The 27,911-nt window shown below is 39.1% G+C and overlaps 1 protein-coding gene across 5 annotated transcripts in view; it reads left to right on the top strand.

Moving 5' to 3' along the window:
- Positions 1-27,911, top strand: part of STXBP6 (syntaxin binding protein 6) — a 255,205-nt gene that overhangs the window by 109,294 nt on the left and 118,000 nt on the right. The window contains exons 1-2 of one of the 5 annotated variants that reach the window (XM_073010862.1): positions 23,860-24,008; positions 24,748-24,780. The exons of 3 other annotated variants lie outside the window; for them this stretch is intronic. The gene's annotated coding sequence lies outside the window, so the exon portion shown is untranslated. Of the gene's footprint in view, positions 1-23,859; positions 24,009-24,747; positions 24,781-27,911 lie in introns of those variants that run through there. One more of the 5 variants, XM_073010864.1, reaches the window with a different exon arrangement.

Below are 27,911 nucleotides of genomic sequence, written 5' to 3'. Positions count from 1 at the left end.
TCTGTTCTTCTACCTTACCTGCCTTCAGTTGCCTGTAGTTGCAAGAGGTATGGGCCACCTGCAGGGCTGCACCTGCCTTTCAGGAAGGAAGAAAGGGCAGGGCAGAAGACAAAAGGATCAGGCCAGCTTTCAGTGAGTCCTGCCAGAAACCCAAGTGACTTCCTAGTGCATTTCATTGGTCACTCTAGTTGTGAGTAAGGTGAGATTGAAAACACATTGCCCAGCCTTATTGTGTCACACCCCACCCCCAGTGCCAGAATCAGGGTTCTGTTAAGAGGAGAGAAAGAATATTGGACAAGATGCTAACCCTATCAGCCAACTTCTGAAGAGTGAGCATACACCTTTTCTGAAAGGGATTTCACCTTTCTGAAACCAACTTCAGATTTGAAAGGTGAAACTGAATGTTGGCTTTTCTTAACTGATTCTAACTAATTTAAGATTTTTCTGTGACCCCTTTTGTTTGTTTTCTCCTCTGGTCCAAGAAAGTTTTCTTCCTGCTAGTAGGTGTACCTGTCTTGATTTTTCTGCTACATAGCTATCAGTCTGAGAGCAATTAAATATGCACATAGATATTGGTCTGTGGGATTGGGACTCGGCCACAAGGGCATGAACCGCCCCCATTATCTTTCGTGAAGACACCTGCCATTTGTGAGTAATTGATTTGCTCTTTGCATGCCCTTCACAGCACTACCTGACCTCAGATCAAAGGCAGTTGTGTTCAATAAATGCTGAATAAAAGATCAGACCGTCAGTGGGCAAAGCGTGGAGACAAGATAACCAGCTGTTTGATTATTCTTGGAAGCAGGGTGAGAGAACACCATTCATGCATCTTGATGAGTTTTCTGAACAGCACACTGATTTCCACTCTGTGTGGCCCCTGAAGTTCCATAAGGTGGTGAGAACTGAATGTGGTGATTTCAACAACCTCCTCCTTCCCACCTTCACCCACTGTGTGTGAACTCTTTCCAGGTTGTCTGCTGGGCTCAGTGTTTTCCATCTCTGGATGAAGTTGTTGACGGTGCGCATTTGGTTATCCAGTCTGCTTTCAAATATGGTTCTAGTTTTCCCTGGTAAAAATGAGGCTCAGACAGCACCGTTCGTATTCCCTTGATATCATTTTTATTCTTCATGTCAAGACCTCCACTGGTGGGGTCAAAAATGGCCCTGTTAGAAAAGTTGATTTCTGGTTTTCTTCTGTTTACTCTCTTTTCCTTCACTTTCTTTTAGGAATTTTGTCAAATTCCATCCTACAATTTCATTGAATCATTGCTTTTTACAAGTTGACTGTGTCCCTAACAACAGATTTGCATTCTCTTTTCTCAGCAGTTCACCTATTTGCAATCTTGTTTCTCAGACACAGAAAGAATTGAAGTAAACACATCACCCAGAGAGACTTGCTGAGGGGGAACTTGTGCAGATGCGCATCCTGGCAGCCTGTTGGCATTCAGCCAGCAGCTCCTGTCTGAGGCCCTGTACCTGCTACTCACAGACTCTCAGAAACTAAAGGAAGCATTCACTTGTATTAGTCTCTGAGATGCTCTCACACAGGTGGTCCCCGAGTTAAGAACATACAATGGCACTCTCTCAAGGAGAGGAAGGAACCAAAGAAGAAAGAGGACCAAAGCAGAAAAGAGCAGACCGCTAAGAGTAGGTTCTGCTGCAGATGCGGGCTGTGGGGCTAGATACCCACAGCGGTGAACCTGACGTAGCTAGTGGGTACAGGGTCTGCTCCCCTTAGCCCCAGGACAGAAGTCAAAACTCTGGTTAGGTTTGTAAGCCCTTAATGATCTGGTTTCTGCTTGCTTCTTTACTATTCAACCTCCTGCTCCCTCCTCCCCCTGCTCATTTCTAGCCACTCTTTTCCCTACCCCCTACATACAACCTTCATGCCAACATCAGCCATATTGATTAATCTGATGAACCTTCATATTCCTCCATCATCCTTTAATCACATTTCCTATTTCCTAACCCAGCTGAATGTCATGAATCCTTCCATCTTCACCTGTTGTGTTGTTTCTCACAGAGAATGAGGCCTCCTCTGCACGCCCATTGTGTCCTCATGCATCCCTATTGTGTCCGGAATTGGTGGGTTATTGGTCTCACTGACTTCAAGAATGAAGCCGTGGACCCTCGCAGTGTTACAGTTCTTAAAGATGGTAGTCCGGAGTTTGTTCCTTCAGATGTTCAGATGTGTCCACAGTTTCTTCCTTCTGGTGGGTTCGTGGTGTCGCTGACAGGAGTGAAGCTGCAGACCTTCGCAGTGAATGTTACAGCTCTTAAAGGCACTGCGTCTGGAGTTGTTCATTCTTCCCGGTGGGTTCGTGGTCTTGCTGGCTTCAGCAGTGAAGCTGCAGACCTTCGCGGTGAGTGCTACAGGTCCTAAAGGTGGCGTGGACCCAAACAGTAAGCAGCAGCAAGATTTATTGCAAAGAGCAAAAGAACCAAACCTTCCACAGTGTGGAAGGGGACCCCAGTGAGTTGCCCTTGGTTGGCTGGGCAGCCTGCTTTTATTCCCTTATCTGGCCCCACCCACATCCTGCTGATTGGTCCATTTTACAGAGAGCTGATTGGTCCGTTTTACAGAGAGCTGATTGGACCATTTTGACAGGGTGCTGATTGGTGCATTTATAATCCCTGAGCTAGACACAGAGTGCTGATTGGTGCATTTACAATCCTCTAGCTAGACAAAAGTTCTCCAAGTCCCCACTAGGTTAGCTAGATACAGAGTACTGATTGGTGTATTTACAAACCTTGAACTAGACACAGGATGCTGATTGGGGTATTTACAATCCTTTAGCTAGACACACAGTGCTAGACAGAAAAGTTCTCCAAGTCCCCACTAGGTTAGCTAGATACAGAGTACCAATTGGTATATTTACAAACCTTGAGCTAGACTCAGAATGCTGATTGGTGTATTTACAATTCCTTAACTAGACATAATGGTTCTCCAAGTCCCCACTAGACTCAGGAGCCCAGCTGGCTTCACCTAGTGGATCCTGCACGGGGGCCACCGGAGGAGCTCCCTGCCAGTCCCATGCCATGCACCTGTACTCCTCAGCCCCTGGGCAGTTGATGGAACCCAGTGATGCAGAGCAGGGAGCAGCGCTGGTCGGGGAGGCTCGGGCCATGCGGGAGCCCACCACAGGGTTGGGGGGGTTGGTTCAGGCATGGCGGGCTGCCAGTCCTGGACTCTGCGCTGCCGGGAGGTGGCTGAGGGTCAGCGAGAATTTGAGCACAGTTGCATGTGGGCAGGCAATGCTGAGGGACCCGGCGGCAACCTCAGCAGCTGCCGGCCCGGGTGCTAAGCCCCTCACTGCCCTGGGCCAGCAGCGCCGGCCAGCCATTCTGTATGCAGGGCCCACTGAGCCCATGCCCACACCCACTGGAACTCACGCTGGCCCAGGAGCACTGCACACAGACCCAGTTCCCAGCCCGCCTCTTTCTCCACACCTCCCTGCAAGCAGAGGGAGGCGGCTTCGGCCTCGGCCAGCCCAGAGAGGGGCTCCCACAGTGCGGTGGTGGGCTAACAGGCTCCCCAAGCATGGTCAGAGTGGGTGCTGAGGTCGAGGAGTTGCCGAGAGCGAGGGCTGCTAGTGTATCGTCACCTCTCACTATAATGGCCCTTGCCACATTGTCCTGCATTTATGTTTGTCTACTCTTCCACTAGATGGTAGGACTTTGAGGTTAGAGACCGTCTATTATTCAACTTTGTGAATATGGTATCTAGCATGGTGTCTGGCATATGCTCAGTACTAGTAAGTAAATTTGTGGATAGAACCAAAAGAAACTGGCTACGTTGTCAAATTTTATAGCTGAATTTTTCATCTCTTGGGTTGAGATACAAGCCCCTCCCTGCGTGATTGCTTGGTTTTTTGTTTGTTTGTTTTGTTTTGTTGTGCTTTGTTTTGTTTTGTTTTCCAAGACAGAATCTTGCTCTGTCATCCAGTCCGGAGTGCAGTGGCACAATCTCAGCTCACTGCAACCTCTTCCTCCTGGGTTCAAGCAATTCTCTGCCTCTGCCTCTCAAGTAGCTAGGATTACAAGTGCCTGCCACCATGCCTGGCTCATTTTTTTGTATTTTTAGTAGAGATGGGGTTTCACCATCTTGGCCAGGCTGGTTTTGAACTCCTGACCTTGTGATCCACCCGCCTTGGACTCCCAAAGTGCTGGGATTACAGGCGTGAGCCACCTTGGCCAGCCAATTACTTGGTTTTAATGTCTGTTTGGGGTTGGGCTGAGGTAGAGTAGAGTAGGGGAAGTTGCTGTGGAGTCAGGGAGGAAGATGATTGATTTTGGAAAAGGTTTGCATCCAGGTCAACAAGTGTCTGACACATACCAGCATAAAAATAGACCCACAGTTCTTATCAGTCTGCAGTCAGTCTATTTACTGAAAGGTCAAGAGGCTTCCAGCATCAAGCCAGCTGAGCAATAATAAAAAGGTACAGATGGCAGATTGAGGATAAAGGGAAAATGAACACATGTTAATTACATATCATATACTTCATGGGTTTCTCACCCATGGAACCACTGTCTGGCAGGATGCTTTCAATATGAAAGTTGAATTTGTATAGTCACAATTCTTAATCTTTGCCCTCTCTCTTATAGCAATTATACTTCTACTGAGGTTACCTGTGCCCACAGAAGGGTAAGAGTTCTATAACTGAAACCATCCTTCTCCTTTGCTTCTAGACACCAGATTCTGTCACGATACCTGATACTGGGAATCATTCCAGTAAAATCACCCTGTTTACCTCAGCTGAGTGTTCTGCTCTAGGTATCAGTTGGATGGACAGGCAGGTTCTTCTCCAAAGTTAATCTGTAGGGTTTACATTGCTCTCTCAGCTTTATGAAAGTACAAATATATCAGATTTCTCAACAAGAGTTACATTTGGGGATTAGAGAGAAGGAGGTCAGCGATGACACACCTCTTCAAGATACTGTGCAGACAGGCACCAGGACTCTTCTTTTTGAGGATACGTACTGGGACTCAGTTTGTTATGCTCTATAAAATTCTGTCCAGTACAGCAGCCACTAGCTCTATGTGGCTATCAAGCACTTGTAATTAAAACCAATCCCAATTAAATTGTGCTCTAAGTCTACAAAACACACAAGAATTTTAAAACTCGGTATGAAAAAAATGTTACATAACTCAATAACCTTATATTTATTACATGTTAGGTTAAGTGAAATACGTGATTTATGTCATCTGTTTCTTTGTAGTTTTCCATGTGGCTATTAGAAAATGAATATTACCCACATTTTGTTTCCATTGGACAGCGATGGTCTAGAATCACAGAGTTTCAACATCATGATACAGTACATGTGAAGTATATGTACAAATTCAATAAACGTATCTTGATAGCTTTCATTTAGAGATAATGGCCACCACCATAGGCAGAATAGCAGAAAGTTCTCAGTTTTCACCTCTCAGGTTAGCCCAACAGAGCTGTAACTCTGGGAAAAAAAAAAAAAAAAAGGTAATGTAGATTTACTTGAAAAAATGTTATGTAACCACATCTAATTGAACCCTTTGCTAAAATATTTCATTTACTTCTGTTGTTTCAGAGGAACCCATTGCCCTTTAGCTTGCCTAACAGATCTAGAATTGGAGTCAAGACTTCCCAGACTAGAATAGAAGTCAGGAAGGTATTCAAACACCAAGAGCTGTAATTACTTACTCCATATATCCCTGTGGTCTGTAGATGCAGCATCTCTGTTGCCTTGGCCACGGCCACCAGAGCACTAGCAGGGGATTTAAATGTTAGTTGGTAACTGTAGCAAAACATCTTGATATTTGGCTTGATGTAAACCAACGATATTTTATCAGACAAAGGCAAATAAATGCAATGATTAATTTCTTTTCATTGAATTCTGAGATGTAATTAGACTTCATTTTCTGCTTTTCAATCCCTTGTACTTATGTAGTCATTATTATTATTTTTTTTTTTTTCAGTTTTAGGTTTATGGCACCTTCTGGGTGCCTGGGGTTGGCTGCTTAAATGATCTTCCTTCCCCCTGGACATCAACCCTCTGGCTTTGTTGTACCACCACAATGGTTTAATAGAGCAAGTTGAACATATGTTAAGTGCCTTAAACCAGCAAAATGAGTTTTCTGATAGGAATGTCTAGCCAGTGGGCAGGGACTCATGTTTAAAATCCTCTTGAAAGCTCAGGGGAGCAGGTTGTTATGGAGGACCCCTGGCCTGCTTCCTGGAGGGTGAGGGCCAACTTGCCTCCATTAAAAACAAATAAACAATATTAAAAATTTTAAATGTCATTCTTTATAATGCAGTCTAGTACTGGTATAATGAACTAATTCGTTTTGTGGGCTTTTTTTTGTTTCGGTTTTTCTTTTCTTACTAAAATGTGAAAGAATGGCTTCCTCTGGGCCTTAGAATCTGGAAAGGGATTTGGTGTAAATGTTGATTTTATAAGCCTTAGAAATTATTATAGGAGCAGTGTCTACCATACAGCAAACAAGGTCCTTGGAGTGGACTATTACTTTTTTTAGGCAGGGATAAAGTATGAAGCATGGTTAAGTATTATAATGATAAAATTGTCAGAGATGGGAGAAATGGAATCTCATGAAAAACGAAATCTTTGCCTGACTGAGTTAACTATTGTAGAGATATTAGGAGATAAACCATCCTAAGCCTAGGTGGGCAGGGGACAGCATCTGATGAAGCAGGGCTTCTGAAGCTTATCTGCTCACACATTTTGGTTCATATTGCTCTTGCATGAGAAAAAAGGTGGTGGGACTGCCGGCGCCTAGTATATTTTGTGTTTTTCAGTTCAAACAGCTAAATACTAGGATCTGATTTTCCCCTGCCTAAAATTTTATGTTATTTCTGTTGTTTTGTACAATGTGTGCATCATAGGTATACAAAATGAATGGTTTTCTTCCCCATATAAGGTCAGGCAGATTTCTTGTATATAATTTTGCACCTAATCAACACATTGCTGCATTTGCAAAGTGGCAAAGGCTAAGTGATTTTTGATTGGCAGTTTTCAAACACCTTCCTTCCATAAAACCCAGAATACTAGGAGCAAAATAATTAATGAAATCTCTGAAAACCTGAATATACACAGGTAATTTTTTTTTTAATCTCAGCCAAATGGCTGCATCCCTTCATACACGTGGACAATTAAGCTTAATGTCAGAAACAGTACTATTTAAAGAAAACACAACCAAGAAAATATTTGCTTATATTTCTTTATTCATGTTGCTGTGTATACATGTTTAAAACATATATCAACTATGGTCAGAAGTGATAATATAAATTACTGTGTTTTTTATGTTTCTAAGATTGTGTGTGTGTATGTGTATATATATATATATATATATAACATTGTAATGAAATTGGGATGCGTCTTAGAATCTATGATATCTTTAAATGACTAGCCAGGTGGCAGTCATCACATAATTATGATTGCCTGTGCAGATTGGACATAACTGCTCATATTGTCATCACTTCGGTTAAGACAGGTTGAGTGTAATTGTCCCGTAAATTGCCTTCAAAAAGATTAGGCTGTTCAGTATATGTAAAAGCATAGGAACAAAGCAACAACATATATCTGTCTAATTCTAAAAGAACTCTTAGTAAGTATAAAAGTATGTGTTTAAAAAGTGTGTCATGGTTTAATTGGTAATATCATTTTTTTAAATTATACTTTAAGTTCTGGGGTACATGTGCAGAACGTGCAGATTTGTTACATAGGTATACACGTGCCATGGTGGTTTGCTGCACCCATCAACCCATCACGTACATTAGGTATTTCTCTTAATGCTATCCCTCCCCCAACCCTCACCCCCCGATAGGCCTTGTTTTGTGATGTTCTCCTCCTTGTGTCCATGTGTTCTCATTGTTCAACTCCCACTTATGAGTGAGAACATGCAGTGTTTGATTTTCTGTTCTTGTGTTAGTTTGCTGAGAATGATGGTTTCCAGCTTCATCCATGTCCCTGCAAAGGACATGAACTCATCCTTTTTATGGCTGCATAGTATTCCATGGTATATATGTGCCACATTTTCTTTTTCCAGTCTATCATTGATGGACATTTGGGTTGGTTTCAAGTCTTTACTATTGTGAATAGTGCTGCAGTAAACATATGTGTGCATGTGTCTTTATAGTGGAATGATTTCTAATCCTTTGGGTATATATCCAGTAATGGGATTGCTATCACGCCAGTTAGAATGGTGATCATTAAAAAGTCAGGAAACAACAGATGCTGGAAAGGATGTGGAGAAATAGGAACACTTTTACACTGTTGGTGAGAGCATAAATTAGCTCAACCATTCTGGAAGATGGTGTGGCGATTCCTCATGGGTCTCTTTACTTATTTAGTGTCACATAAATAATAGTACCTGTTACATAAATAATAGTACCTTTTGACAATCAGTGACGACTTGGATATGATGAAATCTAACCTGTGAGATTCTATACAAATCTAATCTATAAGAATAGATTTATTTGCAAAACGAAGAGATTTCTTTCTTCACATTCTTCCTATGTGTGTATTTTCCATTTCTCCTCCTTTCTTCAAACTAGTGATCTCTTCTATCTAATGGTGGCATTACTCAGCGTCCAAAGAGCATGCCAACCTGGTTTTGGCGCATCCAATGACAATAGTTTTTGTTTTTTGTTTTGTTTTGTTTTTGGCCTGTGATCCATATGTGAGGAGGAGGGGGAGCAGGAAACAACAGTGTTGAAAAGCAAACAGCAAGTGTTCAAGTCGGGTCTGGGACTGATGGAGCAGAGCAAGCGAGTAGACTCCCAAATGGCTGTCAAGTTTAGCTCTGATCTAATACAGAGCTCTAGTCAGTGGAACCATATACACAAAAACCTGCTACAGACACAAAAAATAAGCTAAGTTCAAAGACATCTGGTCTTAGCCAACCTAAAGTTACACTGTTAAGTCAAGGAAGAGTCACATGTGCTTTGTGATTCTACACACATTCTCATATTTCTCTCATTTGTTTTGGATTCCTGGACTAGATTTCTCCTGTGAAAGGAGATATGAAAGAGAGTTGCCAAATTATCTCTGTCTGGTCTGTGCATGGATGTTAAGTTGTTAGTATGTTCATCAGGAAAAGATTATTTCCAAGAGCAATGCTGCATCTGAGAAGAAAGATTTTCTAGGTGGAGTCATGTTGGCTTATCTTGGATTTCAATAAAAGAAGTCAAAGAAAAAGCAATCTAGTATAATTGTATTTTAGTGTCATATAATCTGAAATAACAAGTGTGTTCGAAAGTAGACATTTTATACTCTTTGCCGACACATTTTCTCTTAGCATGTTTTTAGAAAATACTATTATATTATATGTAAAGCCCATATAACCCCATCTTATTAATATCAATCATCCTTTTGAAACTTCTCCACACATATCTCCACAACATGGAGATGTTTTTCTTCCTGTTGAAATTTAGATTATTCTTACTTGTTTTGACTTAGTTTGGTTCTTACTTTTTGCTGAGCCTTTTCACATGAATCATATATATGGATTTATTTGGTCGGGGGAGGGATGTTGCTTTTTATCTCTTTTTCTTTTGTTTGTTTTGACACTTCTCTTAATTTCACTCTCGACTTTATTTTCTATCTTTTCCTTCATCGCCTCAAGCTTTCTATAATTTGGAGATTCCTATATTATAAATGTTGTCTAGCAAAACCTATTTGCACATAAGAGGCCCTGCAGGATTAACTGTGGTAAAATGGTTTATTGTTATGAGAAGCTGAGTGTATCTGATGATCCTACATTTGCCGTTGCTGCTTTTTCATATTTACTAAAGGATTTTAATTCAGTGCTATATTGCAATACCAATTTTTGTAAAATACAGTTCTAGATAGTGCACATTTCTCTGTGGGAAGATCAGTCTGTTTTAGAGGTTTTCTGTGCCTTCTTTTCGTATTCCCCTCTTCCACCATCCCATTGCTCCAGGAGACCTAAGGAACTCTGTGAGATGCATTAATGTAAATGTAAAGTAAATCAAGTATTTTTTGAGATTTTTTTAAAAAGAGTATTAATATCACTTAAGCTTCTTAAAAAGCATCTTTTGGTATTCTTTATCAGAGGTCAGTATGCCTGTCTTAGGAATTTTATTTCAGAGAGTGACTTTATTGATTTTATAAACAAATTGTTATACTTCTTATTTTTCCTCCTGTGCCCCTTGGCTTTTATTAGTTGTTTTACTTTTACTTTGTCAGGGACTCTAATATTTACATTCTATTCTGCAAACATGCTTCCTTCCTACAATTGTTTGGTCTTAGTTCTGTATGTTAATGGATTTAATGCTTATCCCAGATCCTTTAACCATGGCCTCTCCATGTTTAGCCTTTATTTTTATTCAGCTCTTGATAGGCTGGACATCATCATGGAATGTCTGTCATCCTTTCAAGAGGTGATGAGAGTGCTACATTTTGTCCTTATGTTCTTTCATGTTTGAGAATGTCTGTTGTGTTTATACTTTGAACAAGAATGTTTTGTCCAGTATTCTTAGATTGTACTTTCTTTCTCTCATAACTTTCTAATTGTTTTACTGGCTTCTGTCACTGAATATTGCCAGGAAGAAGCTTTGAGCCAGTCTGATTTATTTTCCCCTTCTTTAAATGACTCACTTTTATTCCGTCTTAATGTTAGAAAATTATTTCTTGATATTTTAGGTTCAAAAACTTAACAAGGTGATGTCTTTATATTAACCTGTATACTCTATAAAATCTACAAGTTCAATTTGTTTTGATTTCAGGAAGTTTTCTTCTATCACGTATCTTAATATTTTATGCTCCACTCATTGGATTCTTTTCTTAAGGTAACAGTTATCTTTTTGGGATCATCTTTGAATTCCATTACTATCTTCTTATCTTTCATTGCTTCAATTTTGGTCTTTTACCCCACTACATTCACTATTATTTTTGTCTTTTTCTCATTGCTTTGTCTAGGAACCCAATAGTTACTAATTCTCGGGTCCCTGAATTGCTCTGTAACTTTGGGAAAATTACTTGATCTCCCCAAGAATCTAAGAGTTTTTACATAGAAACAGGTTTTCTTTTAACTGGACTTTGTATATTTTAGGTTTTTTTGAAAAATAATTACATTAAAAAAGCATGACCAATTTTGATAAAATGTAGGATACAGTTGAAAACTGCTAAATCTATTAAAAAAAAATTTTTATAGGAGCATGTGTTCTATAATACGCAACAAAATTTGGCATTCAAGTAGAGACAAGACAATGTGATGAAGCTTGATGATTTTTGTTCTTAAATTCACAAGGTAATCTCAATTCCCAAGGGTGAAAGTGTGTAGACTGCAAAAAAAAAAAGGTAAATAAAAATAAATTTTTAAAAATTACAGTAACAACAATAATAGTAATAAAAATACTAAAGCTTTTTGGTGGATTAGCCCCTCAGAACATGCAGAAACTGTTTCTGTACTGACCATTTCTTCTGTCTCCTTGCTGTCTCCTACCCCTTTTGACCTCTGAATACTGTTTCAGTTGCTAAATCTTCTCTTTTCTATGTATCTGTGCTCTTTAGGAAGTTTCCAGTTATGTGACTTTATTTTATTTTATTTTATTTTTTTGAGACAGAATCTCACTCGGTCACTCAGGCTGGAGTGCAGTGGTATGATCTTGGCTCACCGCAGCCTCCACCTCCCTGGCTCAGGTGATCCTCCTATCTCAGCCTCCCAAGCAGTTGGGACTACAGACGGGCGCCACCACACCCAGCTAATTTTTTGTATATTTTGTAGAGACAGGGTGTCACCATGTTGGCTAGGCTGGTCTCGAACTCCTGAGATCAAGCGATCCATCCACTTTGGCCTTCTGCAGTGCCGGGATTACAGGCGTGAGGCACCATGCCCACCCCAGTTATGTGACTTTAATATTATCTATATGCCCAAGATTTCCAAATTGATATATTATATTTAGCCTGGACCCCTTTCTACTGCTTTAAATCTTTACATTCAGCTGCCCAGTCACCATTTCCATTCATATGTCTATTAGGCTTCCCAAACTTAACATGGTCAAAACAGAGAGCCTATTGATTTCCTCTTTGTTCACCAAGTCCCTTTCTCCTCTAGTTATTTTACCTCAAATGGTAATAGTTGACTTGCATAGCCAGAAATCTTGGAGTCTTTCTTGATTTGTTCATTTCTTTTATCCTCCCACATCTCATCAGCCAGCAGGAGCTGTTAGTTCACCTTCAAAATGCATTTCTGATTCACCCCTTTCTATCCATTTAACTGCTACTACATGATTCCAAGCCAGCATCGTCTCTCTCCTGAACCACCTAGAATAGCCACCTAGCTGATTTTCCCATGCCTATTCTCATCTTCCACTGACTATAATTCATTATATAGACAGCAAACCAAATAATATTTTTATTTTATTTATTTATTTAGAGGCAGGGTCTCACTCTATCACCCAGGCTGGAGTGCAGTGGCACAATCATAGCTCACTGCAGCCTTGAATTGCTGGGCTCAAGCCATCTTTTCACTTCAGCTCCCTGAATAGCTGGACATAGTCATGTACCACCATGTCCGACTAGGCCAAAGAATCTTTAAAGACAAAATCAGTTAGTTCTTACTTTCCCATTTATAACTATCAAATGGCTATATGAATAAATCTAATTTTTTTTTTTTTTTTTTTGGAGACAGAGTCTCGCCCTGTCACCCAGGCTAGAGTGCAATGGCATAATCTCGGCTTACTGCAACCCCCGTCTCCCAGGTTCAAATGATTCTCCTGCCTCCTGAGTAGCTGGGACTACAGGCACCCCACCACCACACCCAGCTAATTTTTGTATTTTTAGTACAGATGGAGTTTTACCATTTTGACCAGGCTGGTCTCAAACTCCTGACCTCCTGATCCACCTGCCTGGGCCTCCCAAAGTGTCGGGGTCACAGGCATGAGCCACCACGCCCAGCCCATATCTAAATCTTATTAATCAAAATCTTAGAATAAATCCAAATGTGGGTGCTATGGTTCCAAGATCCCAAAATATCTAGTACCTCTGTTTTTGTTGTTGTTGTTGTTGTTTTGTTTTTTTGTTTTTTTTGAAGGCCTCTTCTATCTTCTCTCTTACCCTTTATCCCCTTATGGGCTGCTCCAGCCACATTGGACCTCTACATAATTCCTCAGAAATACCAAACTTTCCTTTTACGACTTTTGCATTTGTTTGTCCTTCTAATTTTCTGTTGGTCTCCTGCCTGCCCCCTTCCTGATTCCTTGTATAGCTGACCGCTAACTGGCAGGCCTCCACCCAGTACCACCTCCTGGATCACACTTGCCTTGACCACTGAATCTAAGTAGCCGCTCCTTCACCTCCCTTGCCCATAGTCACATTATCCAGCCTTGGGGAATGTGCATTGGATCTTGGATCTCATTGCACTTATCACCATTTGGAATTATCTTGCTCATTTTTACCCTCTCCTCACTATAATATAAACTCTAGAAGAGAGTACACGTCACTTGTTCAACACTGCTCCACTACCTGAAACAGTAGGTGCTCCATAAATATGAGGGAATTAGTTGAATGAATGAATGAGTCTTTAAAATGTGTTTTTGCTTCCCAAAAACGAAATAAGCCTAACTCTACCAAAGAAAGTTGTGTGGAAACTCAGAGAAATGAAGAAGAAAACGAATAACAACTCTCAACATTTAACTTTTTCATCTCAGTGAGGGAAAAACAGTAGCTTGCTGAGGATGCAGAATAGGCTTGAACAAGAGGTTATATATTTTTACACATCCAGATAATTGCTTTTAATTACTTTTATTAAAATAGCAGTGTTATAACCATTTTAAGATTTTCTCATAAAAGAACCAAAGTCTCTCCTATCACACAGACACAGACTTTTTAGCCTTTGTTCACATTCTTTGATAGAGTTGTAATTTTAGTAAACCTGCCCCTCTTTAGATCCCAGTAAAACTCCTCCAAAGGCCTTTGCTTCAGTGTTATCAATTCATTGTGATGGCAGAGACCCTGGGTGTCATTACCAGAATAATGAAGTGATTTATTTAGTTCATAGAGAATCAAGTACAGAGCATTTCTTCCCCTAACGGGTCACCATGAAAGAATTTCTTTGCAAGGATGTCATATACAGGTAAAAACGTTGTTCATAAAATCTGTTATAACTAGCACAGTGCCACAATCACAAAAATGTGTGTTGAAGACTTTATCATAAAAGATTTATTTCTCCAAGGAAATGTGGCTTTTCTTCAAAAACTAAAAGTTCAGTGGACAAATTAAAAACATATGAAAATACTCTCCCCAAATCTAAGAAAGTGCAGATACGGAAAGTGCAGGCTATTATCTCCATGTGATTGTCTGGTCTGCTCTGCAGAATGGTGGGATGAGCCATCTGAGCAATATGTTACCACTTAAAGTAGATTTCACCTCCAAAAGTGGATTCATCGCGAGCTAACAGAAGCATAGCAAGTCTTGACGAAATTTAATGAAATGAAATGTTTCTGTAGCTATGGCCTGGGGAATATTTGTCAGTTAAAGTGCCTGTAAATGTTTCAGCCTTCTATCTAGAGGACACAGTCATGTTCTTTTTTGTATATAACACAGTGCTGCTTTGTGATGGGGAAGCTACATATTTCCTAGATTCTTTAGAAGCCAGTTTGGTGTGGTACTGCTACCCCTTATGCCAGGATACACTTTCCTAAGAACTGGGATCAGAGGGGAAGAAGGGAAAAGAAGTTAGTGGAACATGTTCTCCTGACAGTAGTTATTCCAGTTCATTGATCAATGCCCAGGGCGAAGTAGAGGTCACTTGACCATCTTTTGTAGAACACTTTTTCACTACTTAGGCCATTTAAAGCTGGTACAGCCTATAAAATTTTGTTACTGATATTAAAATATCTAATTTGAAGAAATTCCGCTTGTGCTATGTATTCATTTAGTGCTGAAAGTCTAAATAGGAAACGAGACAAATGTTTATTAGCTTCCTTGGAAGTTCAACAATAAAACTTCCTGAAACTGCCGACGTGGGCATGAATGCCCTTTAGAACTGCAAACTATTACTTTAAATCTCTGCAGTCTCCACTAAAAGACAAAATAATTTGCTGTATCAGAAAGGGAATGGTTTGGACTACATATTGCCATAAGTATATGGAGACATTTAGAAATGTGGCCTTTAGCTTAGGTGTTTCGTACCTTAAAGCATGTTATGGGAGAAACAGCTTCAGCTCTCTGTAGGCATGTGGAGAGTTGTAATGGAGAATGCAAGGGTAAGTGTCCAGGGAATTGGAAGATTGAAAGGTTTCTGAGAACTCCTTGATTTTAGAACAGGTTTATCTGAAAGGCCTACGACTTTTCAAAGAGAATGATTTTCCAGAAAGCTACAGATTTTATTCAGATATCCAGTTTATGCTTGGGATTGGTTGAAGAATAAATTTGTGAAAAGTAGATTTTTTTTAGAGGCCTTTTTTTTTTTTTTTAGCTTTTATTTATTTATTTATTTATTTATTTATTTATTATACTTTAAGTTCTAGGGTACATGTGCATAACGTGCAGGTTTGTTACATATGTATGCTTGTGCCATGTTGGTGTGCTGCACCCATCAACTCGTCAGCACCCATCAACTCGTCATTTACATCAGGTATAACTCCCAATGCCATCCCTCCCCCGTCCCCCCTCCCTATGATAAGCCCCAGTGTGTGATGTTCCCCTTCCCGAGTCCAAGTGATCTCATTGTTCAGTTCCCACCTATGAGTGAGAACATGCGGTGTTTGGTTTTCTGTTCTTGTGATAGTTTGCTAAGAATGATGGTTTCCAGCTGCATCCATGTCCCTACAAAGGACACAAACTCATCCTTTTTTATGGCTGCATAGTATTCCATGGTGTATATGTGCCACATTTTCTTAATCCAGTCTGTCACTGATGGACATTTGGGTTGATTCCAAGTCTTTGCTATTGTGAATAGTGCCACAATCAACATACGTGTGCATGTGTCTTTATAGCAGCATGATTTATAATCCTTTGGTTATATACCCAGTAATGGGATGGCTGTGTCATATGGTACATCTAGTTCTAGATCCTTGAGGAATCGCCATACTGTTTTCCACAATGGTTGAACTAGTTTACAATCCCACCAACAGTGTAAAAGTGTTCCTATTTCTCCACATCCTCTCCAGCACCTGTTGTTTCCTGACTTGTTAATGATCGCCATTCTAGCTGGTATGAGGTGGTATCTCATTGTGGTTTTGATTTGCATTTCTCTGATGGCCAGTGATGATGAGCATTTTTTCATGTGTCTGTTGGCTGTATGAATGTCTTCTTTTGAGAAATGTCTGTTCATATCCTTTGCCCACTTTTTGATGGGGTTGTTTGTTTTCTTCTTGTAAATTTGTTTGAGTTCTTTGTAGGTTCTGGATATTAGCCCTTTGTCAGATGAGTAGATTGCAAAAATTTTCTCCCATTCTGTAGGTTGCCTGCTCACTCTGATGGTAGTTTCTTTTGCTGTGCAGAAGCTCTTTAGTTTAATGAGATCCCATCTGTCAATTTTGGCTTTTGTTGCTGTTGCTTTTGGTGTTTTAGACATGAAGTCTTTGCCCATGCCTATGTCCTGAATGGTACTACCTAGGTTTTCTTCTAGGATTTTTATGGTATTAGGTCTAACATTTAAGTCTCTAATCCATCTTGAATTAATTTTCATATAAGGAGTAAGGAAAGGATCCAGTTTCAGCTTTCTACTTATGGCTAGCCAATTTTCCCAGCACCATTTATTAAATAGGGAATCCTTTCCCCATTTCTTGTTTCTCTCAGGTTTGTCAAAGATCAGATGGCTGTAGATGTGTGGTATTATTTCTGAGGACTCTGTTCTGTTCCATTGGTCTATCTCTCTGTTTTGGTACCAGTACCATGCTGTTTTGGTTACTGTAGCCTTTCCGAGCATAGCGGTGAGGCTTGTAAACCTGAAGGGTGTATTACCCTTAGTTCTTCTGCTGAACTTCTACCTGATACTTTCTGTCATCTGTTGGCCTTGTGAAATGTCACACTTTTTTTTTTTTTTTAAATCTAGTACCTATGTTGGGTTTTAACGGAAATTTCCAACACAAGGAAACTACTTGGACTGATTATCCAGAGGGCTTTTATTTTTTGGTAAATTTAAAGAACTCTAAAAACTGTATTTTCTTTTTAATATTCGTGCTCTGGAACACTAGCAATGTTTATATTCTGAGGGTGCATGGTCTCAAGTACCTTTGGAATGAATAAATCAAAATAAACAATGATCAGATAGAACAGCTGCAAGGCTGACTTGGAGGCTTTGAGCTGGTGATTGCATGTTTTTGCTTTAATCACTAAGATACTAAATGATTTCAGCTCTGTGTTTCTTGCTTCTATATTTAGGTTTATCAGTATCTGAAGCAGTTGCTAAAGAGCTGGAAAGTGGTGTCAAAAGCTGGGTAGGTTATCCAATTCTAATTTGTTTTCACAGTATGAGGTTGTTAATAGACTAATAAGCTAGTAGGAAAAGAAATAATGGATTTATGAACTAGAGACACTATTAAAATTCTAAATGAGCAGCTTAGCATATGGCTGTGATCAGAATAAAAAGAAAACTTGGAGGGAGAAAAAACAAAAAAAGCAAAACAAACCAAGGATGCTTGACAGGGAGTAGGGTTAATAAGAGGTGAACTGGAATCTTTCTATATCCCAGTATACTCTCTCCCACTTTTCAGTTTTTTCCGTGATAGTGCTGGGGGAGCCGAACTCTCTTGTTCCCCGGTGTAGGTGTACGCAGTTTTCAATTTCCAGTTGTTAATGATGTGCATTTGTATAGATTCGGCCTGGTTTCCTAAGGAAAGTGAGAAGAGGAAGTTTGTAGGGTGCTGACAGATCAATCTAATGAGGGATTTATTATTCTAAATTCTGAAGGACCGTTTTGCAGTAGGTAGGGCATTTCAGGGCACCTCAGTGTTTCAAGTTTCTATTGTCTCCTCATCCCTTCCTCCACTCAGTTGCCTCTGTGCAGAGGTATAACAACATTGGAGAGTAATTCAAAGGCTGTCTGTGTGGTAAACTAAGATTAATGAGAATTAAATCCCTCACTGATTATATGCTCTTCAGAACTAGAGGGAAAAAAAAGACTTTTTATTAAAGTTGCAAATATAAAGGGTTGGGAAATTTTCACTTTAAAGGTTAATATAACCCACTGAAGGGAGGGGAAAAACTGTCCTAAAGAAAAATAAGCCCAAACATATATGGTTGACATTTCTGCTAATGTCACTTGAAGGAAGGCTACTGTAATCCATCCCTTGGACAAAGGACATAGAGACTATGTGTCTGTTGCAGCACAAAAGCAGGGAAAAAGACAACGTCAGAAGTGATTTAGAAAATAAACTGTTCTTTGAAGATGTCTTTAGAGGAAAGGTTATTGCAAAGTATGATAGTTACAAACACTTTCTCAGCAAATCTAGATTTCAGTGATATTACTTCTAGGGTTTTTGAAGGATTTTGAGCATAAATATGTTCTGCCTTTGGCAATTATAGATAACATGCAAAAATATTGTTGCTTGTTCCACTTCACTCTATTTTAGAAAGGTGTCAATACAGCTCAGAGGCCAAGGAGGAAATAAAGTCGGCCACTGAGAACCAAAGATTAACATTTCAGGGAATGTGGATTGCTCGCCCAGAAGGGTGGGTGCAGAAGGACCCTCTGGAGAGTGGGCCAGGGAACAGGGCCAGTACAGAAGTGTGGAATCCCACGGAGAAGCTTCCATCTCTCACAACACATCAGTCCTGCATTCATAAACAGTATTCTTTAATAACGAGGCACAGTGCCTAATTCTGCATGCAATACCTGAATATTATCCTCTGCACAAGAAGAATACTAGAAATTCATCCATTGTGGTTCCTTTATACCTCTATTTCTCTGCCGTAGTATTCTACATACAAATTTTACTTGTTTGCCTCCACTAAAATGTTTTAATTTCACCCCATTGTTTTAAATTAGGGGGCCAACTTTGGCCAGAAGTAATTATTAACTTTATTTTTTTTTAAACAGCAGCAGGGGCTGAGACTTAGACAGCACTCACCTACTCTTCTCGAGGTATAATTCTAAGTGTTGCATTATATTAACTCATTTGATCCCCCAACGCCTCTGTGCCACAGTATTATTGCTTTCCTTTTACAGATGAGCAACCAGGCCAAGTAAGGTTAGGTAATGTGCCATGTTCACACATGTAGTTAGGTGTATAACTGGGATATGAACATGCACAGCCTGATTCAGAGGCTGTTCTTAACCATAATGCTATACTCGCCAGTCTACAAATGACTAGCCTCTACATTGGAAATATTTTTTAAATTGTAATTCATGATTTATTTATTTACAAATATACTCTCCAGCTATGGATACAAATCTTAGCAACCACAAAACAATGATAGTAGTGTACTAATGGAGTTCCTCAGCCTTTATGTTTTTTTCTCAGTCATCACAGGGAGTAAAATATGTGAAATTTTGACTCTTTAACTTGTTTAACATAAATTGTTTGTCCAAAATAAAGGACTCTAAGACCAATCCCATGCCGTTTCTACATGGTAGAGTGAGATCCACAGGACTAGTCCAAGCAATGTGGCAAGTCCAAAGACATCAGGAGAAGCAGTTTTAGAAAGTGTGTTTACTCTCCACTATTAGTCCCACACTTCCTGTCCCAATTTTTACAGCCTACTTGCAATTCCCCTAGCATTCTGCTCCCTTTAGCAAGACAATTTTTTCCCCTTTTCTTCACCAGGACTTTGCTAGTCTGCTTGGAAGTCAAATAATGCTTGTTTGTTTATACAGGGAAGAAAGGTAGTAAGAAAGAAACAAGCTTAAAATCCCCTTGCCAAAAATTAAATAAAACTAGGCAGCCAGCAGAGCCGAGTTATTTGGGAACATGTCAGAATCCTCACTGCATCAATATTTCCATTTTAACAGTACTGTCCTATCTTTGTTTTACATCCAATCCGCTCAGGAACACCTACCCTTCCCAGTTTTCTAGGTACTGTAATACATTCCGGGGACTTCTGGCAGGGGCAAGGTGAAATACTTCTTTGTGTTGTAACTTCCAAACAAATCAGAAAGTTGGTCTTTAGTCAAATTCTTCTCTCTTTTCCATTTTTATGTAGGGGGGGAGTTAGAAATTATAAAATTTATTTTGGGGTGATATTTGCAGATTATAAAATACTTTAAAAACCCATGATATAAGCTTATTCCAAAGTCAACTAGTTAAGCAATTACTCTTTTGGTTGGCCTTTATATATGACCTTGTTAATCCTTAAAAGTGGGATTGCTGGTTTCTGAGAAACTACTCAAAAATCCTATGGAGTTGAGAAGTTTCAGAGTGGAGAAATGCTGAGGCCACTCTTCTTGGTGGACAGGACAGCTGTTGGACTGAACAGGACAGAGGCTTCCCTCCCTCCCCACACTGCAATTGCAGTGCCACATTTTTTGAACCAACTACCTGAGTATCTGTGACATTATCTCACAGGGTGTTTTCTAGCGTTGTTATTTTAGTTGTTTTGCCTCTATAATTACTTGTGCCTTAAATGAAATTGATCTTGCTTAACTTCACCTGTAATGATAGGAAATGTTCTGATCCTAGGAACTTTGTGTTCATCTGTTTGCAACATGCTTCATGTGAAGTTAAAACTTGGGCGACAGCTATCTTCAACTATGTGCCTCTTGTAATGAGCAGTAGAAGGACTGTCAAGAGATGGATGTCTAAACTACATTTTGTGAATAAGTAAATGAAAATGCATTGAGGGTAATTCACCATTTAATGAAGTTCTATTGTAAATACACCTGTAGGATGAAGTCTCACCCATATATCTTTACATGTCACAGGTTTTGAAAGTGAGGTGCATTTGTGACTGAGTAGTTTATCAAATTGAATACAACACCATGAACATGGAACTAAACTGAAACCTGCTAGCCATGTGGGTAAAAGAGTATCTTGATACAACGGTATCTTATTTTTCTTTTTATAGTAGCTGATTTTCAGCTATAACATTTCTGGAGAAATTTGAAGACAAAGAGTTCAGCAGGTATTGCTTCCTTTGGATACTTTCCTGAACTTCTCTTTGCAGAATAATTGTCCTTTTCTATAAGTGAGTACCTCTAGCTTGTCACTTGTCATAATCCAACATGTGAGACTCAGCCATGACCCTGTGTGGGTCCCCACTGATTGTCAGTTCCCCCAGGAACTGTGGCTTAGTCATCTGGGCATACTCTAGCACCAGCACAATGGAGAATATAACAGGAGATACATACATGCTTGCCTTATTGAATTCTTAGGCAGGAAAGGGATGGCTAGTAAGAATGGAGAAACACCAAATGGGCACCAAACAATTTTATTCTTAACGAATAAGAACTAAAGCTGGATCATGACCCTTGCTACGCTTCTTTTATTTTCCTTACTACTCCCTTGGCATTTGAGATTTTATCGATTTCTAAGTGAACTCAAAGGTCTTTATAGTGATTTGTAATTTCTGTGAAGAACAATTGCATTGCTGGGTTGGAAGTGAGTCTTTTAGGTAATGGAGAGTGTGACCATTAACTTCTCATTATCTTTATCTTCAGTTCAGTTTGGTCTTTTTTTAATCCTACAATAATAACTTTTCTGAGTCATTTTCACAAAAATACAAACCGCTAATGCAGCAAAGTGAAAAGACAAAATAAGTTAGTGGCCCACCCTTATATGGAAACATAATATTTGACAGGTGGCATTACAGGGCGGTGGGGCGTAGATGCCCTGCATGGATGACATCCAGGATGATGTTCAGTAACTGGAATCATGATACTCAATTACTCTTAATGAGAAGAAAGTGGACCTCTACCTCACACCATGTACAAAAATAAATTTTATGAGCTAAAGAGCTAAATGTAAAAAAGCAAAACTTTAAAGCTTTTAGCAAAAAAATATGTAGGAATTATATTCTTATTTTTCTCAGGGTAAAGGAGGATTTCTTGAACAACTGCAAAAGGGACAAGTCATAAAGGAAAAGACTGTTAATCTGCGTTAAAAGGAAAATCTTCTTGACACTAAAACACCATAAGCAAAGTGAAAAGACTGCCATGTACCAGGAGAAGATATTTGCAACCTTGTGTAACTGAAAAGGGAATAGAATATAAAACTTACTACAGAATAATAAAGAAAATAGGCAAAAGCTAGGGGCAAGTAGCTCAAAGAAGAGGAAATGCAAATGACCAGTAAACATGAAAGACACTTGGCCTCACTAGTAATAAGGAAAATGTCAGTTAAAATGAGATGCCATTTCACTCTCATCAGAGTGGAAGAAGTTTCTGAAGTTTTGTGGTGTAAGCAGAAGAGAAGAGAAGATGTGGAGCAATGGGAGCTCTAATACATTATAAATCGATGTAACCACTTTGGAGAACCATTTGTCAAAACCTTCTAAAATGTAAGGTGTGTTTATAGGGCTTGGCTAGTACTTAGCCCATAAAGAAACTGGCATGTTCATCAGGAAACATGAAAAAGAATGTTGTTTGTAATATTGAAAACTGGAATGAAACTGTGAATAGGAAAATCGATGAAAACCTTGTGGCATTTTAACTAGAATGGAATACCATCCAGCAGTAAAAATAACTGAAGCTACATTAATTGACCTGAATAAACACCACAAACTTACTGAACCAAGCAGCTAGTTGCAGGAGGATATATTTCCTATGCTGAAATTTATATAAAGTTTACAACAAAAATTGTTATGCTGTGTAGGATTGGTTTTATATATGTCTAAATATGAATAATGACATATATGGGCATGGTTAACCTCAAATTTAAATTTTTGGTTATCTTTTATGGAGGCAGGGGTAATGTCACAAATATACATGGAGACACCAGTAGTGCTTGCTATGGGTTATTTCTTATATTGGGTAATGGCCACTTGAGTATTTATTATTTATCCTCTGTATCTTTTTCAATGTTGGAAATATTTCATATTAAACATTAAAATGTAAGCAAAAGGAAGGAATCCTTCTTAATTGAGAGAGAAAAATTATGTTAAAGATTAGAATAGTGAATCCAAAATGGCTCAAATCTGAGGCGTAAATAAGTTCATCACTGAACTGGACATGCCGTTCTTTCATTTAAATTCATTAATGACTAGAACCTACTTTGTTGCTATAATATCTAAAGTACATATTGGGGACGGTGATGGCATGGAATTGTTATAAGGTTTCCCCAGTCTGTGTCTGCATAAAGTAGAATGAGCAGGCAGGCAAATGAAAACAGTATCAAGGTCAAGGTCACCAAGTAGAAGGATGCATTTACCTGGTATCAAGGCTGCTGTTGGAAAGGACAGCATCCCTGTGTACTGGTAGGACCTGGGAGGTTGTAGAGATGGCTTCTTAGAAGAATTTTGGAAGCAAGCAGTATTTCAGCCACTAAGATTTAGTAAGGGGAAAAGAGGTTATCAGAGTTGATAGTCTGGCTGTGGCAAGAGAAAGATATACCCTTGGCTCTGCATTTTTAAAAAAGGAAAAATAATGGGATTGATAGTTCTGCTAGGTGAGAGCAGCTTCCGTGTTAACACATTCGATCAGGAATTAAAATGTGGTATGATGTCTCTACCTGGTTCCCCCACTCACTCTGTGGCTTTGGAGAGGTCACCTAATCCCTCTAAACATCAGTTTTCTCATCTATAGGGTTAGATATCTATAAGCCCCCCTTTAAGCCTGGTTTGGATATCTATAAGCCCCCCTTTAAGCCTGAAATTCTTTGCTAATTTTTCATCAGTGGCTTACTGGAATGAGGGAGAAGGCAGAAAGAGATAAATAAGGGTCAGAGGACTTATTAGAAGAGTGGGAGGGTGACTCATTCTAGGGAAGTGGCTGCTGACAGAGTAAGTCAGAATGTACAGAGACTCTGGTAAATGCCTGGAAGATGACAGGAGTCTCGGCAAGGCCTGGAATATGATGCATGATATCCTGAAAAAAAGGGGAGAGGATGAAGATTGAGAAATATGGGAGTCCGCTGGGTGTCTTACCAAGGGCAGTGGTGAAAGGGTCAGCGGTAAGGAGTGCAGGGACCTAGCAATAGAAAGGGTGGGATGTGCAGGCCAACTTTGAAACAAAAAATAGCTGAAATGTGAAAGTAAGGGTTTTGACTTTTGAGCCATTTTCTTATTTAAAAACATAGTAGGAAGGGCAGTAGTCAATAACATAGGTTAAAATAGGCAGAGGGAGGCAATTTCCTTTTTATGAGAAAATGACTGTAATTTGCCTCCTGACTTTCCCAATGCTGGGATTCTGTGCTTGTGCATCTGTGGTGTGGATATTTGTTCTGGAATAACAGCAACAAGCCTTTTATCTGGCATTAGAAGGAGTAACTGAGCTCCTGTTATTTTAATGCCAGTTGATTCTAAACCTTGAATTGGATGAGCCTCCTACCCTCTTATAGTAAAGTTGTATTTAAACAAAATAAATGCTAAACGAGACATCTCTTGTTATCCAGAAAGAAAGGATATTATATAGGGGAATGAAGCCAATACTTTTTGGTATGTGTGTTTGCAGATATTGGAAAATGTTAGTAAAATTGCACTTCTTAAAAGGTAAATATAATCTCTTCATGGAGATCACACTCTGCTCTAAGCACCTTATTAAAGTGTTAGAGTGATCAAATAGATGCCTGGTTGAAGCTGGGATTATATAGCTTATATCAGGTTTGTGTTGATTAATGGAATGATAACAACAGTAATTGTTAGCTTTCATTGAGATTTTGTATATACTACATTGTATGATTTACTTTACAGATATTTCCTTGAATTCTCATACATCCCTGTGAGGTAAGTGATACTATTCCCATTTTACAGAGAAGAGAAATGAGACTTTAACAGATGATACAACTTGCCTACTAAGTGGCAGTTAGTAAAAGGCCGAGCCTGTTTGAAACCAGCTCTCTGATCCCAAAGCTAGATTTATTCAGTATTAAACCCTTGTCTCTGGCGCCTTGTGTCTGCTGTGCAGTCAGCAATACATCCAACACAACAGATTTCTAGATCTTGGGTTGCATTATCTCAGTGGTCGTAGCATGTGCTACTATCCTGATCACTCAGCTGGTTTTCCTGTTTCCCAGAAACGAGTGAAACAGACCGTAGTTTGTGGGTAAAGACAGTCTCCAGTTGTGCACAGGAGTTACTTGGCAAACCCTTCATACTATTCTTAGAACAGTTGACATGGAAGATAAGAGACTGGGAGGTGGTTTGGGGGCTTGAAGGATGCGACATCGAGGAGATGTTGGAAATGGGGGCAGCTGAGGGAGACGGGGATCCTTTTTAGGGTCCTCTGGGAGCATTATGGCTCTACTGGGATGGAGGCCTTGCTAGCTAACAGAAATTTTCCAATTCAATAAAGTGTGGTGGGTTTTATTCAGAAAGAAATAAAAGGGGAATAGCTAGAAATGTGTGTTACTCAGCCTTGAGTTTCCTTCTCATCAAACTAAAGGGATAAACTATTGCCAGCAAGGAAGTATAATACACTCCCTGAGGAATCACCTCAGCTTTCTGAAAATGAGAAAGAGAAATATTCTGTTGATCAAACGTTAAAAATAGTTGAGTAAATATTTTGTGAGTAAACATTTTAAATTGTCAGAAAAGAACCATTAAAACATGAAGTATAAATGACAGTCTTGTTATTTTAGAAAATGGCCACATCTAACACATCTTTATTTTTAAAACCTAGTATACAAACACAATAACGTTTATACATCATCCTCCACATGTGTTTTGAGTATTGAGTTCCTGATTCTTGCTTTGCTTTGTTTGATTTCTGAGTACCAGGAGCAAGTACACTGGTGAGTTTCAAGATGTTTTTAGTGCTTTTTGATACGTTGATGCTGTTGATATTCTGGTCCCTTAAATTGAGAAGATGGAAAGCTAAACATAAGAATCACAATGGCATTTCAAATTTTTGGATATGAAAACCTCTGGAAAGCCAAATTTTTCCCAAGTTTTCTCTTCTGTTACTTTACATTCTTCACAAGGGCACAAATTTTCAATTTGACCTAACTTGTCTCTGTGTAGCTGTTTCTGTCTTCATTACAAGCATTCTTTCAAAGTGTAGGCGCTTTGGTATTGTAAGCAAGGAAAGATTTATAAGAAATTAGCCTCTCTGTCATGCACCCACATCATCTTTAAGTACATACACACAACTCACCTTCTTCCACTACTGTTTTCATTAACAAATACTAATTTATTTAATTAACCAAGTCACTATATTGCACAAAGAAATTAAGGATATGAGGCAGAGTCACACACGTGAGGTGCATTCACAGGTTTATTAAAATTGTTGTAGATAGGGCAAAATAACTCTTAGATACCAAGTAGGAGCAGAATTTAATCTGAGGTACTAAGTGACTTGAGGGCAATTTGATTTAAAAAAAAAAAATAAATAAGAAAGTGCTTATTGAATCTTTTGATGAGAAATAGTTATTCTCCAAAGGGATATAATGGACCCTGAAGGTAACTTAAAATTTGTTTTTTGTTTTCTTTTATTTTTCGCATTTATTTATCAGTTATGAAAACATCCAAAGATGTTTTTCTGAAGAATTAGGAAATAAAATGCTATACACATTTCTGCCAGTGTATTTGTTACAGGATAATTTTCCCTTTCTTAGAAACCTTTCTTCCATCTCTTTAGTCTGATCTACTAATTAAAGTACCATATTATCCATGCCAGAATGAGACTTGGTAATAAGGTTATTTTAAGCATCTTAGGCAGAAATTGCCCTGAAAGTACTTGATTTCTGAGTGTACTAAACTCAACATAGTACCTGTTGCATAAGTGTGAAAAAACAAAGATGGACAACTTAGGCAGCTCTGACACACCTCACCTTGAGGGCTATGTTCCTGGGGAAGGAGGAAGTTAGGCAAGGATGTGTGACTGCACTATTTTCCCAGAGCCTCCATTATGGTAACAGTAGAATTTCCATCTTGAGCGCACTCTTAGATTCAAAGCATCTGCTTTCTTTTCTTCTGCCTTCCCAGTATGGGAGCTTGAACCAACAGCTTTGAAGTTGTGAAGCATTCATTATTTCACAGTACAGTAAGTAGGGAAAAGTTTTTCTCTTTTGCACTCTTGGTTTAGAACAAAATTGCAACCTTATATTTAGGCCAAATATTTGACAGTTAATATTCAAACATAAGATGCTGTAATTTTGCTTTTCTCACATTTTGTGTCAACAATCAGTTGTGTTCTAGGTAAGAATGTACCAGCCACTGGTTAAACTGCTGTAATAAGGGAGAAGAGAGTACCAGAAATATGTTAATTAAGTCTCTATGTTTAATAAAGCATTTGTATCGAGTAGATAAATCTTCACTCCTAACTCATTTGTCAGATTGCCAATTCTAGAGTATTTTATTAAATGAAACTTTTCCCCTTTCTTTCATTTCACCAACTAAACAACTAAATAAGATTCAGTTGTTTCGACATCCATGCCTGCTGTTTTTGTTGTTGTGGGGGAGGGGGGGTGTGGTTTTTAAGAAATAATCACCTCTTTTTAAAGTTAAATGTTTTTATGAGCTTCTTTAACAATGATTTTAGGTTTGTATTGACAAAATTTAAATAAAATCATCACAGGTCTTTCCTGTGTCCCCTTACCCTCATCTACTTGTTTCTTTTAAGACTAGTTTTATTGAAATATAATTCATAACCACGGAGTTTACCCATTTAGATGTACAATTGGTTTTTAGTATCTGTGCAGCACATCACTACTATCCTATTCACCACTAACTTTTTTCATCACCACCCCCCACCACATACACAAAAATCCATACCTATTCTTCAATACAACCTCCCCCAGCCCCTGGCAACCATTAATCTACTTTCTATCTCTATGGATTTACCTATCCTGGACATCTTCCATCACTGGAATCATACAGCCTTTTATGATTGGCTTCTTTCAACATTGTACCTGTTG

This window comes from Chlorocebus sabaeus, chromosome 24 (assembly GCF_047675955.1).
Source record: "Chlorocebus sabaeus isolate Y175 chromosome 24, mChlSab1.0.hap1, whole genome shotgun sequence".
Taxonomy (NCBI): Eukaryota; Metazoa; Chordata; class Mammalia; order Primates; family Cercopithecidae; genus Chlorocebus; species Chlorocebus sabaeus.
Note: the sequence above shows the minus strand (reverse complement) of the source record. Positions and strands in the feature narration are given on the sequence as shown.